Source organism: Podarcis liolepis (genome assembly GCF_965112155.1).
Source record: "Podarcis liolepis genome assembly, chromosome: 4".
Classification (NCBI taxonomy): Eukaryota; Metazoa; Chordata; class Lepidosauria; order Squamata; family Lacertidae; genus Podarcis; species Podarcis liolepis.
In genome coordinates, this window is record NC_139558.1 from 4,490,777 (window position 1) to 4,505,761 (window position 14,985).

Sequence of the window (14,985 nt, forward strand, 5' to 3'; positions counted from 1 at the left end):
CTTAACATCCCCTTAGATAATGATACACCATGGCCCCCAACATCTGAAACTGAAATCACTTTGCTAATTCTACAAATGAAATCTGGCAAAGCCCCAGGAAGTGATTTCATTGTCGCTGAACTTTTGAAAGCGCAAATAAACTGGTGGGCCCCAGTCCTTGCAAATCTATTTTCATACATAGATAAGACAACTGAAATCCCTAAAGATTGGGGACTAGCTATAATTGTTCCCATATTTAAAAAGGGCAACCCCTCTGATCCATCTAATTATAGACCAATTAGTCTCCTGAATGTGATCTGTAAACTTTATACAAAACATCTATGCCTAAAATTATGTGAATGGTTAGATCATAATAACTTGCTAGAAATTGAACAAGCAGGGTTTACATCCGGACGTTCCACCATTGATCACTGCTTAGTGTTAGATTACTTTGTCTATAAGTATGCGAAATATTGGAAAAAGTCATTATATGCGGCCTTTGTGAACCTAAAGGCAGCATTTGATTCTGTATCCAGCAGTAGGCTCTGGGCCAAATTGGCCAATATGGGTATTAACAGAAGGTTATTACTTCTGATGATTAAGCTTCATGAGAACAATACCCTCCAGATAAGACATGCACAGGATGGCAGACTCTCTAGAGAAATCCCAGTCCAAAGAGGAGTTAGACAAGGATGCCTATTAGCCCCATTCCTATTTAACATCTATGTTAACTCCCTGGTCACATGCTGCCGTGAAATTGAAACCCACCCCCGTGTTCTCTAACGGCAGAAAAGTACCAGTTTTAATGTATGCGGATGACGCTGTTCTTCTCTCTCAAACCAAAGTGGGTCTGAAACGTGCCTTAGGAAAGTTTAGCGACCAATGTAACACTGAACTGTTAACAATTAACTTTGCCAAAACCAAAATTGTACATTTTAACCGCTCCTTCAGGAAAGATAATTGGAGCGTAAAGGGAAACACCATTGAACAGACTAAGACCTTCCAATACCAAATTCTCAACACACTTGACCACATCAGCTATATCAGCAGAAAGAAGTGCAAATGCTATCCTTAGATTATTCAGAAGGAAAGGAGCTGGCTTCCTCCCGATGGCCCTAACAGTCTTTCAGGCAAAATCTCTAGCCCAACTTCTATATGGCTCTCAAATTAGCCCCTCTGCCAACCTTAAGACCCTTGAAACAGTACAATCTAAATTCTTAAGATCATTATTTGCTACCCCTAAGTGTACACCTAATGCAGTCTTAAGGCAAGAGGCAGGACTGCCCAGAGTGGAATTAAAAGTCTGGGAACAAGCAATATCCCTCTGGCTGAAAATCCATTACAATCCTAAGGGACTGTTACCTTGCTTCCTGGCCGCAGTTCCCTATCCTCCTTGGATTATGCAAATAACTAACAAGATCAAACAAATTGGCCTAAACCCTGAAAATCTTTTTATTGGAACTCTGAACAAGGCAAAAGCTACTATCACTCGGAGACTTTATGATATCGAATTACAACAAGAAGGCGCCCTACTCCCGGAGACGTATAGATGTTTAAAAGTTTGGCCTAATTTTGCAGCTGCCCCTTACTTAACTAACATCACTAACGAAGCCTATAGATGGGCTTTCTCTAGAGCCCGCTTTGAGACAATGCCCTCAGCAGTGCTGTACGGCAAATTCACGCGGGTTCCAATGCATGCGCGTCTCTGCCCTTGTATGTCTAATAAGGTAGAATCTGTCACACACATTCTTCTATCTTGCGAATTTTACAGTGAAGAACGAGTTCAACTTATTTTACCGCTTCTATCAAAATTTATACCCCTTCAATATTATTTGGAATCCTCCCCTGAAATTCTTCGAAAATACCTCCTGGAAGATTCCTCAAGCTCAATATCATATGAGGTGGCTAAATTTTGCACTTTAGTAATTAAGAAGCGTAAATCTCTTCTGTTGAATGGCACACTGCGAAGTTCCCTTGTGTAACCTTTTTTCTTTTCTGAAGTTGTTGCTGATTTCTTGTTGTCTGATCTTGTGGTGTTTAGTGTCACTGGCTTTGGCCGCAATAAAACTTGAACTTGAACTGTCACTTTCCCCTAGAAAACCTGCTCTTTAGGACTTGTTGTTGTTTAGTCGTGTCCGCCTCTTTGTGACCCCCTGGACCAGAGCATGCCAGACCCTCCTGTCTTCCACTGCCTCCTGCAGTTTGGTCAAACTCATGTTGGTAGCTTCGAGAACACTGTCCAACCATCTCGTCCTCCGTCGTCCCCTTCTCCTTGTGCCCTCCATCTTTCCCAACATCAGGGTCTTTTCCAGGGAGTCTTCTCTTCTCATGAGGTGGCCAAAGTATTGGAGCCTCAGCTTCAGGATCTGTCCTTCCAGTGAGCACTCAGGGCTGATTTCCTTAAGAATGGATAGGTTTGTTCTTCTTGCAGTCCATGGGACTCTCAAGAGTCTCCTCCAGCACCAGAATTCAAAAGCATCTATTCTTTAGCGATCAGCCTTCTTTATGGTCCAGCTCTCACTTCCATACATCACTACTGGGAAAACCATGGCTTTAACTATACCGACCTTTGTGGGCAAGGTGATGACTCTGCTTTTTAAGATGCTGTCTAGGTCTGTCATTGCTTTTTGGAACAATCAATTATCTGAGGAAAACTTGATTGTCGTTTGTTCTGCTTCAGCTCCAAGCCGCAGGTTTTCCTGGGGGAAAGTGGCAGGGCAAACAAAGGTGTGGATGAGCCTTATTTTAGCGGGAGGTGAGTGGGCTCAGGAGTGACACCAAGTGTCGCTCCCCCAACCTGCTGTGATAAAGGAGTGGCTGCTCCTTCACAACCACCAGTCCCATCCCCACAAATGGCTCAGGGCCGGATCTGTGTCAGGGGTGTGCGCACACCCCTATTGCAAGATTTGCAGAGGAGAAGGCAGAGGAGAGACAAAAGAAACCAGGGGTAAATCTGAGGAAAATTCAGCTTCATGTGCTAAGGATTTCTTTCAATAAAAGATGAGGACTAAGCCATAAACACACACACAAAGGGTGGGTTTTGAGCAGAGGGTTTTTGTGGGGGGGGGGGCACACAAAGAAATAAGGCAGCAACACAGGTGCAGTTTTTATTGACACAATTCTTTAATAGAGATGGATGAGACAATTTTCAGGCTGTGCCTCTTTCACATCTGTTCAATCACAGATCCATTCTGTCCTGTTTCCATATCATTATGGAATCAAAAAAACGAATTGCATTAAAAAATGTACCCTAACACAGGGGTTCCCAAACCGTGTTTTGTGGACCAGCAGAGGTCTGCATGTTCCATTCATGTGGTCCACGGTGCGTCTGCAAAAATGCAATTAAGAATCACACAGCATCTGGTTCAGCACGTCACAATTGCTAAAAGAGGCAGAAAAATTAAGACTCTCAGCAATTTTCAAGTTGTCTGTGGAGGGGTAGATTTTGGGAGCATATGCATTTTTGCACACGTTGAACCCTAAGAAACACATATTTGTACTTTAAATTTGTAATTTAAAACCTGCATTTCAAATGCATTTTGACACTTTTTTGAGATGCAAAATTCAGAGAAGTGTGAAAACTGAATGGTAATTGTGTTCCAATCTGCATATTACTCTGGACAGCTTAAATCTGGCCAATTTGCTTACAAATGCAGGCCAAACAAAATCCCAAAGCACCTCCATTCTTGTGTCTCTAGCAGCTATTTGGAGGGCAGAAATCCATCAGGTGACATTTTTATTAGTAGACAGAATGCATGAGTTAAAAGCACGGGGCTCTTCCAGTAAAAAGCCAATGAAAACCATTGAAAATTTGATGTTTCCTAGACCACCTAAACTGTGATGAAATGAGCTGATTTTATCCATATGTAGGTAAGCATTTCCCACCTACTTAAATATACAGTACTGCTTATTGCTCCTTGCTTTCCAGTCGTGTCTCAAAGCCACTAGCTCACTTGCTAGTTGTTCACAGAACAGCTAAGGAAAAAAACAAACAAACAAAAGGGATATCATGTTAGGTGACCCAGAGATTAATTCAAACTACTCTGGGGTAGGTAGAGGTGCCATTCAGTTTCAGTCTGAGAGAAAATTCAATTTCAATTCAATCATATTATCCAGTGATTGGAGGGCTCTGTGGTTGAACCCCCAGAGATCAATATTTCATCACTTTAGGCTTGTGTCTAGCTTCCTTTTATAAGAGAAAACACTGGATACCCTTTGTATGGGGGTTACGTCTTCAGATTACGGATGGAATTTAATGCTGTACCTTTAGTCAAGAAAGAAAAAGACCTTTAAAATCTCATGTTCACACTGGCTAAATTGACTCCTTTCCCTTGTACAATCAAATTAATTCTGTTCCTAAATCTAATCTGCATGGGAGGGGGGTGTTAAAATTTTTATCTGCTGCTAAAGGAAAAAGTTGATAAAATCAATAAAGGGTGTTAAATTGACTGAAGCACATCTTGGTACTGGAAGGAATACCTGTCGTTCTGGAGGGAGCCTGTTTGATTTACTGCTGCAGCTCTGCACGCACAATTGTTTGATGGCATTGCTTCCACAAGAGAACTTTGGTTAGAATTCTAGAGAGTTTCAGGCTGGATCTACATATGCAGTGGTATATGGTGAGACATAGTGGGAAACCAAAAGGGAGCCAAGAGGGGCTACAGAGAACGGACAATGTGTAGGAGTGGTGGAAGCAACACTGAGAGTGTCAGCATGGGAACAAGGCAAGTGTGCCTTACGGAATTGGCCCTAAAACTGTCCCCTGCTGTCACTTAATCCTTGCTGTGTCAGCAGCTCTGGGCATCTGTAGCAGTGCCACCACAGAGATCAGGCCCACAGCATCTCTTCCAGGACACACTTGCCTCTTTCCCAAAGCAAGTAAGCAAAAGAAAGAAAGAAAGAAAAGAAAAGAAAAAAAAGAAAGTCGGAGTAACCAAAATTGACAGAGTCACCCACTTCAGTTATACATGTCTGGAAACCAGCAACCTTCCATGGAAAACAGGAAGTGAAGTATAGGCATACCTTCAAAGCTTCCCAGAGTTTACCATGTTGGCTTTTTGCAGTATGGTAGCGCTGCAGAGAGCTTGCTGGGGAGACCTTGCAATAAAAAGAAAGGACTCAAAAATAACTTAAAGAAGGTTTTAATAAGAAAAACAAAAAACTCCATTTACACTAAATACATCAACAAACCAGACCCAACCATCAACCCATCCCCCAGGGTAATGGGAGAGCTAGATGCTGCTCCTTATATACTCTACCCAAATGCTGACACACCTTAATCAAATACAACTCAGCAGCACCTGCTACGTTACACAGCTGTAAAGCTGGGTCTCGTTATCTTGCTCTGGCCCTTGCTCCGGCCCCTTAAAGACATACACATGGAGTGGAACAATGATGAACCTTTACATTTAAAGAAACCATTCAACATTTCCCCTGCGGTTCATCATTGTGGAACAAAAACATAAAGCATACTTTGTACATGTTTTTCATGTGTAACCTTTGGAAGTGCTTCTTGTAAACTGCAACCTATAATGTTTGGTATGTTTAAGGTACATTACCACTCTCTTAAGAGCAGAGAAACATTGCATAGTGGGCTTTTCCACATTGTGATGCATCTTTTAACAAAAGCTTAACTTTCATATTTTACACTTGGTGAATAGCACAAATCATAATCTTCGCCTGGAATTTGCTGAAAACCCTTAGCAACTAGTCTTGCCTTGTACCTTACAACTTCATTTTTGTCATTCATTTTAACTCTAATAAACCCATTTTGAATCAATAAGTCTCATATCTGGGGTTTGTGGTACAAGAGACCAAGTGTTATGCTCTTTTAAAGAAGCTATCTCAGAGTTCATAGCTTTATACCAATTTACAGCTTGGTGCTTAGGTAAATTCTGAACATCATTGTAGCTTTTTGGCTCAAAAACCACCTTATTGGCATACACAGTATTAAAATGTTCATCTGCAAAACGTTGTGGCTTCTGCCTCTTTCTATCTGAACGTCTCAGTCCAGAAGGAGAGTCAGACTCCTCAGACTTAATGGGACTAAGTGAACTACTAGTTTCAGGTTGTAAATCATCATTGTCAGACTGAAGAGGTGCCTGTAGGCTAAGCTCACGGTCAGAAAACTCAAGAGAATCTAGCCTCCCCTCGGGTGCCTGTGACTTTAAATCCTCAAACAAATTATCAGATCCAACAGGCTTTTTGTCTTTTTCCATTAATTCAGAAGCACCATTTCCTCCTGCTGCTGCTTCTTCTACCTCTTCTTCCTCAGTATCATTTATACCATTAGTATCTTGGAAAACAGCAACTCCATTCCAATTTACAGTTTGTATCATGCTTCTGGTAATATGAAATTTGCCAGTTGCTGGTATGTAAATTCTGTACGCCCCCTGCTGGTAGCCCATTAATTTTCCCTGAACACTACGTTCACCCAATTTCTGCTTAGCAGGATAATGCATAATTACATCTGAACCCCAAATACGTAGGTATTTCAGATTAGGGCGTTTTTTAAACAGCTTCTCATAGGGGGTGACATCTAAACCAGAATGATAACTGCGATTTCTAACATAACAAAAAGCATGGAGTGCTTCAGCCCAAAACGCTTTGGGCAGATTAGCATCATGCAGATAAGTTTTAACCCCTGCCTGCAGGTCACGCTGCACAACTTCAACAAGCCCATTTTGCCAGGGACTTCGGGGGCAAGATAACTCATGAGTAGTCCCCTGCGCTTCCAGGAATTTCTCAAAATCCTCAGAAACAAATTCCCCGCCCCGGTCAGAAAACAGGTTCTTAATTGGTTTGTTAAAGTGCGTTTTTACCCAGTTGCAAAATACCTTGTACTTCTCAAATGCTTGGGACTTCTCAGCTATTGCATAAGTCCAACAATATCTACTATACTGGTCTATCAGGGTAAGCCAGTACTTCGAACCTCCTAATGATGGTGGGAGTGGCCCAACTAAATCACAATGTACACGCTCAAATGGCTCAGTTACTTTCCTATCTGAGCACCTACCCTTGCGTGCAACCTTAATCTTATTCTTGCAACAGGATAGACACTGCATAAAGAATTTACATGGTTTTAAGTTGAGGCCATTGACAATATTCTTTGTCTTAATTATATCAGCAAAATTCAGGTGTCCCAGAATTCTGTGCGCCACGTGGATACACCCGGAATGTGGTCTTACATTCCTCAACCCCTGGCTTGACTGTGCTGCTCTGCAATTTATAGGCAATTGGGAGTAGGTGCGAAAATACAGTCTATATAAACCATTAGATTCCCGGGCATACAATAGACGTTTGTTCCCCTCGAAAAACTCACACATTGACTTTAAGAAACGCACAGTTATGCCTTGACGAGCAAAACACCTTACTGATAATAAATTGTCCACTGACGGGCAGAAAATGCAGTTCGCTATTGTAATGTTTAAAGAGTCAAGTTTAACGGTACCCCTGCCAAGCGACTGCAAGACTTGTGAATTGGCTAAATGTACATTACCAATTTCCTCTTCGAAAGAAATAAACAAGCTCCGATCATTGCAGATATGCTGCGATGCTCCTGAGTCGATAACAAAAGACTTCCACTTGGCATCTTTAATTCTTTTACGATCTTTAGTCCGAGCGTGAAAAGCTCGCGGCTCGTTTTGACGAACAGAAACAGGCTTGGGAGTACTTTGCTTTCTTTTGGCTCTGCAGTCCTTTGCAAAATGTCCTTGCTTATTGCAGAACCAACAACGCTTTGCAGCTTTAAATGCAGTTGTATCACCACAGGTTTGCATATGGCGTTCCTCATTCTCTCTGGAAACAGGAGTGCTTATGGCACAAGCCTCCCTTCTATCCAACTCGCCCATTAATCTTGCCGTTACCCCTTCCACAGTTAATTGTGCTGGTGGAACAGCAGATATCTGGCTAGCTATACCATCAAAGTCCTCATTAAGGGAACAAAGGATGATAAAAACATACTGAATATCAGGTATCTCCATGTCCCTTCGAATTAATTCGCTGCGTATTGCCTCCAGACGTCTCAAGTGTGCTGCCAAATCACCACCAGGCTGCAACTTCGTCTGGTACAACTGCTTGAAAAACGTCAATGCAGACGCTGACTCTTTTCTAACATGCACTGCTGCAAGACTGTCCCACATTTCTTTGGCAGTTTTCTTATTCCTTATATAGACTACTTGCTGGTCGCTGACTGCCAAATTAATTATCGCCCTGGCTTTTGCATCTCCTTTCGACCAAGCATTAGTTACAGGGTCAGGAGGGTCATCAGTTACATAGGTCCATACTTCTCTAGAGGTCAAAAGCGCCTCCACCCGAAAAGACCATAAACTATAGTTCTCATCTGTTAGCTGTGGGAAGACCAGAGCCTTCTCAGCTTCAGGAACCCGGTCAACCATTCTGGAACTCTTCCAGACCCACAAAAACTACGCTAACAGGAGAAGGAGTTTTCAAACCTTTCTCAGAGTCCAAAAATATGCAGTCATCCACTCAGCAGCTGGGCCCATAACCAAAGATGTTGGCTTTTTGCAGTATGGTAGCGCTGCAGAGAGCTTGCTGGGGAGACCTTGCAATAAAAAGAAAGGACTCAAAAATAACTTAAAGAAGGTTTTAATAAGAAAAACAAAAAACTCCATTTACACTAAATACATCAACAAACCAGACCCAACCATCAACCCATCCCCCAGGGTAATGGGAGAGCTAGATGCTGCTCCTTATATACTCTACCCAAATGCTGACACACCTTAATCAAATACAACTCAGCAGCACCTGCTACGTTACACAGCTGTAAAGCTGGGTCTCGTTATCTTGCTCTGGCCCTTGCTCCGGCCCCTTAAAGACATACACATGGAGTGGAACAATGATGAACCTTTACATTTAAAGAAACCATTCAACATTTCACATCAGTGTTACATATAGTAATGGAAGATGTGTCTTGTGATGACAAACACAAGAGTTTCCATAATCACATTTTGAGCTGAGCCCATGAGATCACCACCACTTGAGCATGCCAGTTGACAGAGGCAAGTTTAAGGGTGGAGCTGTGGGTGCACGCAACACAACTATGATGTAGAATGGAAGGTGAGAGGCAGGGGGAGGGGATTTTGGCATCACACAGTGCACAGATGAAATCTGAGACCCAAAGGGCCAACACTGCAATTGATTGACACAGGATGCATTGAGAACTGGTTTCCCCCTGTGTCCCAAGGATTCTATATATGAGATCTATGATGCCTCTTTTCCAACCAATCAAACCCTCAAGCAGAAAAGGCTGCTGGAAGCTCTCTTGGGTTTGTTTCCCCCGCGCCATGTTTATTTTCAAAACCCTTAAACCAGGCTTCCTCAACCTTGGCACTCCAGATGTTTTGAGACTACAATTCCCATCACCCCTGACCACTGGTCCTGCTAGCTAGGGATCATGGGAGTTGTAGGCCAAAAAACATCTGGAGGGCCGAGGTTGAGGAAGTCTGCCTTAGACCTTTGGAAAGACCCTGAGCTTTCTCTAGGAAAGCTAAGAAAAACAAGTTAATTATGAGATGCAGCAACCTATAAAACAGCAAGTATATGTTTTATGAAATGAACAAGACAAATGAATGAACAGTGCCAATGGCCGGAATATCCTATTCTGTAGCAGTGCCTAAGAAACTTGCCTTTATGTTTTGAAGTAGAAGCTGCCAAGTATAAGCTCAGGACATGTTCAAGATGGAAGGATCGATATCTTTCTCTCACCAGCTATCTTTAAGAAAATGCTAAAAGGAATCAAAGACCTCTCTCATTCCTCTGAAGCTTCCAGAGCAATGAATCTAAGGCAAGAGCTTTGGAATCTGGGGTTTACTTCAGGTTGCTTTCAGTAGCTGTTAACTTTGAGTTTCAGAACTGTTTCAGATGCGACATGAGCTACAATTTGGCAAGTCTTTATATGGCTTTCAGAGCCCTGTGTAAGATCTGAGAGACTGGAGTGGAGGCACAGCCAGACAGAAAGGTCATCTCTAAGAAAAGCAGCCAGAAAGTGGGGAAGCACTGGAGGTAGTGAGCAGCATCTGGAAGCAACTTACTCTTCTTCCTAAATGCACATTCTTCAGAGTGAGGAGCCAGGCCAGAATCTGTGTCCTCAAAGGACCAAGTGATACTTTATTGTCCCTACCACCACTGTCATCTGAAAGGTGCTAAGTAATCCTTGTTAAATTGTTTTGATTTTATTATGAAATGTAACACATTTCCCCTGAAGAAAAATTCTAACTCAAACAAAATATGTTGGGGCAGTAAAATATTTCCTTTCTTCTAGGTTGAAATATGATGTGAGAAGATAGTTGTGAGAGGATTTGCCTCACATCTCCTGCAACATCTCCTTACAACCAGATTTCTAAACCAGAGTAGTATGACATGTGGAAAGTGCCCGTGCTACTCTTGGAGGCAGCAGCACTTCTGCACAATTTTTCTACATCATCTGTCTCTCCCAAGCATCTTCATCTCATACATTGCTCAGGATGAGGCATGGGGTAGTCACACCAATAGTGCTTAGGTAATGCAGCATTTACCAGGCCTTTGATGTAGGCAGGGAAAATTACCAGATAATGCACACCTTTGGGATACATAGCAATTCACATCTCACACATGTGTGTTGAGAAATGGTCCACAAACATCTTCAGGCTGTTTCAAATGTAACTTTCTGATCTATATGGTTTGTTCTCTTCTCTGCATCCATGTAGACAGTCATTCCACTTGTGGCTCTCTTATCCCACATTCACTATGTTAGGTGCACAATGAAAAACACTGTAAGTCTTATCTCCCTGCTGGAAAGTCTACTGGATGTATAGCCATGCGGGAACTCCCTCCAGTTGGACCAGAACTAGGGTGGGGAGAGAGGGGCCCTTGACCTGATTCAAGATTCCTGATTCGGGGGGGGGGTCACCAAAATCATGTCATATACATTAATTACATAAATAACATTTATTTTAATAATGTGCTAGATAAGATTATGGGATTTGGTGCTAAAATACAAAATGAGTTAAATCCTGCAGAAATTTCATCAGAAATTTAAGACTTCAGGTACTAGGCATTGTCAATTCTCTAAGTTGGCAACAAGTTTAGAACTCCTGAAAATAATCCATAAATATTCACTAATGGAGTCTCATCTAAATTTGGAAACATATTTGTCATTTTATTCCAATTGTTCATAATTTTCTATGTCATAAAATACATATGGAATTGGCTTAGGGGCATCTTTCATGTTGTTTGCCCTTGAGCTTTGCCTCTGCCCTCCAATCCAAGTTTGGTGATCTGGACTCTAAAAATGAATCCACAGAGCAATGATTGTGCATTACATGCTCATATTGTAGGCTATTTGGATCGTGTGGTCCACAATGTATTTCCTTTAGTTGTGAGTATTTTAAGCCAGCCCATTACATTGATGAGAATGCAAGCTAGTAAAAAAAACAGTGGGGCCCCCTGTTTAATAGTTGGGACTCTTCTTCCATAGCATACTTACTGAAGTGGTTAATCCGGTCCTGGTTTGCCCAGAGGCCTATAATTGTGAAATCATTATGAAAACATGAGTCACACAGATCAATCAATACCTTGGCTCTGTAATTCCTGGCAATGCATTTAGGTAAGTATTGGAAACCACCATTCTCGTATTAATGTATATTATAGCTCATGAGATGAAGAGCCTATTGATTAATATTTTTATTTTAATGGTTGTGCTGATGCAGCATTTATGAAAGTACAACTGCATTGCTACTTTGGATATGCACACAAAGTTTGGCTAGCATAAGCCCTGCATAGGGCAAATCCATGAAGACTAGACAAGGATTTTCATGACCCATGTTGCCACCTTTTTTTAAAAAAAATGTTTTTAAAAAATATTTTTGCATTTTCTATTTTTCTATTTTCTAAGTAGTCTCTTAGATTGCTGAGACAGTCAGCCATGTGGCCCAGTGGACGTATGTTGGGCCAGTCACTATATCTAAGAGAGGTCTCTCTTACCTTTCAGGGTTGTTGTGAAGAGAAAATGGCTATATATACAACCTTGAGATCCTTTGACCACACTTGTGGCTTGTGACACATAGATTGCCAGACTGTCTGAAAAGATTAAGCAATATGAAAATGCTGGTATTTTTAACAGAGAGCAACTAGTCGATAACATAGTTTTCCAAAGTACTTGGATGGAGGTGAGATGAGAGTTGGGCCACAGTGACTTAAGCAGAATTAATATACATCAGAAGGAAGCAAGGATAATTTGTATGATCATGTTCCACATGCCATAAATGTAACTGTTTTATGAGTTTTTATGTGAAACTCGTATTGACAGATCAGCTATTGTATATGAACTTCTAAACAAATGTGGCCATCCAATACCAGTCAATGTAAGGCAAACTCATCTATCTACCTACAGTTCTCAAACACTTTAGCACAGGGAAAGGGAACCTGTTCAGTGCTATTTTTCTAGAAAAAGAGGCGCTGGAACTCACCCTGAATGCCTCCCTCATTCTCTTATAATGGCAATGGTGGCCACTTGACAGGTGCTGGAACTGAGTTCCAGAGAGTTCTAGCTAAAAAAAAGCCCTGCCTTTGCCTCTCCAGCTGTTGCTGGGTTACATTTCCCTAAATAAACACATGAGTCTTGACCGGCTGTGTTCTAAGATAAATAAGGTGTACCATTCATAGTATCAAATTGTAAATTTCCACAGAAGTAATTCATAAAGTAAGTAATTCATTTAACAAACAAACAAAGCAGAAGACCCAGTGGATGAGATCATTCTATAGACAGTTCATGCATAAGGTCCATCCGTGTAATGGTATCTATTCCATAGGTTGTTTTGTTGTCGTTTTGTTAGGGTTACATCTCCCATCATCTGTGGCCACTGGCCAAGTTGTCTGAAGCTGATGGGAGCTGGACATTTGGAGAGCCACAGGTTTTGCATGATTTAGCATGACCAAGAAACGGCTCAGGATGTTTCCAGGTGGAAAAATCAAAACTAGAAACTGAACTGTTAGAACCCAATACTAAGAATTTATCTAGAATGTATAACTTGTTGCTGAAATGGAGTACACAGGATGAAACAGTCAAATCGGCTATGATTAAGTGGGCACAGGATGTTGGACATAACATTATGTCAGCTGACTGGGAATGGTTATGGAACACCGGTATTAAATTTACGGCATGTAATGCCTTAAAGGAAAACATTATGAAAATGGTCTATAGGTGGTACATGACTCCAGTCAAGCTGGCAAAAATTTATCATTTGCCCGATAACAAATGTTGGAAATGTAAAGAGACTGAAGGTACCTTCTACCACCTTTGGTGGACATGCCCGAAGATTAAGGCCTTCTGGGAAATGATCTATAATGAAATGAAAAAGGTACTTAAATGTACCTTTCCTAAAAAACCAGAGGCCTTTCTCTTGGGCATGGTCGGCCAATTGGTGTCAAAGAAGGATAGAACTTTTTTTATGTACGCTACAACAGCAGCAAGAATACTTATCGCAAAGTACTGGAAGACACAAGATCTACCCACTCTGGAAGAATGGCAGATGAAAGTGATGGACTATATGACATTGGCTGAGATGACAAGCAGAATCCGTGACCAACGAAAAGAGACGGTGGAAGAAGAATGGAGGAAATTTAAAAGTTATCTTAAGGACTACTATAAACTTAATGAATGTTAAAATGTTATGGTTTTTAGGAACAAAGGGGTACAGTGATATAAGGCCAGAATATAAAGAGGACTAAGATGACAGAGGTTGGAAAGTAACAGTTGGGAGTTGCTGTGAGATTTTGGTCTTTGGGATGCAGAAAGGAGGGGTATGGGGAAGTCCAAGAAAAGAGGTTTATGAAAATATGTTTGAAACTATACGTGTATGTTTGTCTTTTTAAGTGTTTGTTTGTTTTGTTAAAACTTTGTAAAACCAATAAAAATTTTATTAAAAAAAAAAAAAAAGAAACGGCTCAGGATGAAACTAGAAACAAGTGCCATATGCGCTAGACATTCAAAGTGGTATCATACCACTTTAAGCAGTCACATCTTCCCACCAAAGATTCCTGGGAACTGTAGTTTGTTAAGGGGGCTGGGTGTTGTTAGGATACCCTATTCCCACAGTGTTATAACTCTCAGAGTAGTTTAACAGTCAATCCCTCGTCCCAGGAACCTGGGAATTGTAGCTCTGTGAGAGGAATAGATAGAGGTTTGCAGCACAGCCAGAGGGATGTGGGGAAAATACATAGAAAATATTTCTAGCATTGACGAAGACAAGCTACTTTGTACTTTTTTGTGCCAAAGTACAAAGAGAGGCTTCTGTCTTGAAGTACAATAATCTTATGCTCTTGTCCCATCTGACCAGAATCAAAATGGAATTTGTCTGGAAAATATAGGCTTTAGTGTACAGATGTCTAGGGGAGAGTGCTATAATGGCCAAGAGACTGATGAACTAAGGCAAGTTTGTCTCTTTCAGCCTCAGTTTCTCTCCCTCACTCCAGCCCCAGCCCCAGCCCCCCAATCTGCAGTATGGGGGAATAACAGTCCTAACTTACCTTACAGGGTTGTGGTAAACGTTGCAGTTGGAAGATGCATGTGAAATGTTTTTACATCTAAAAGCGTTATATAAAGGCTGTTATTATTGTTGTTGTTTCTTTACCACATAAACCAAATTCAAAGATTCTCCTCACAGTCCCCAGTATAACCCTGGATTCTGAATGCATTGGTTGGTCAGTTAAATGGAGATCTCAATTCAGGAATCTCATTGGCATTAAAGAATTACAGGTCAATCCTAACCACGTTAACCAGTGCTATTTTTCGAGAAAAAGAGGTGGCAGTGGTGCCCAACTGAGAGTTGCTGGAGCTGAGCTCCAGTGAGCTCTGGCTGGAAAAATGCCCTGATGTTAACTACGAAGTAAGGCAAGCAGCATTCAATAGAGCTTACTCCAAGGTAAGTGGAGTTTGGATTGCAGCTCTATTTAATTTAATGCTGGGGGGAATTTTACAGACAAATATCTGACAACATGCCCACAAGA

The 14,985-nt window shown here is 41.4% G+C and overlaps 1 long non-coding RNA gene across 2 annotated transcripts; it reads right to left on the bottom strand.

The window, feature by feature from the left end:
- Nucleotides 1–3,078: 3,078 nt before the first annotated feature.
- LOC310704611 lies at nucleotides 3,079–14,564 on the bottom strand. Of its 2 annotated transcripts, none has more exons than XR_014524920.1 (4): nucleotides 14,506–14,564; nucleotides 11,962–12,057; nucleotides 9,627–9,712; nucleotides 3,079–3,954 (listed from the first exon to the last, which is right to left on the bottom strand). It is a non-coding gene; the product is annotated as an uncharacterized lncRNA (long non-coding RNA). The 2 variants fall into 2 exon arrangements; XR_014524921.1 differs by lacking the exon at nucleotides 14,506–14,564 and adding an exon at nucleotides 12,447–12,521.
- Between the last annotated feature and the right edge of the window lie 421 nt (nucleotides 14,565–14,985).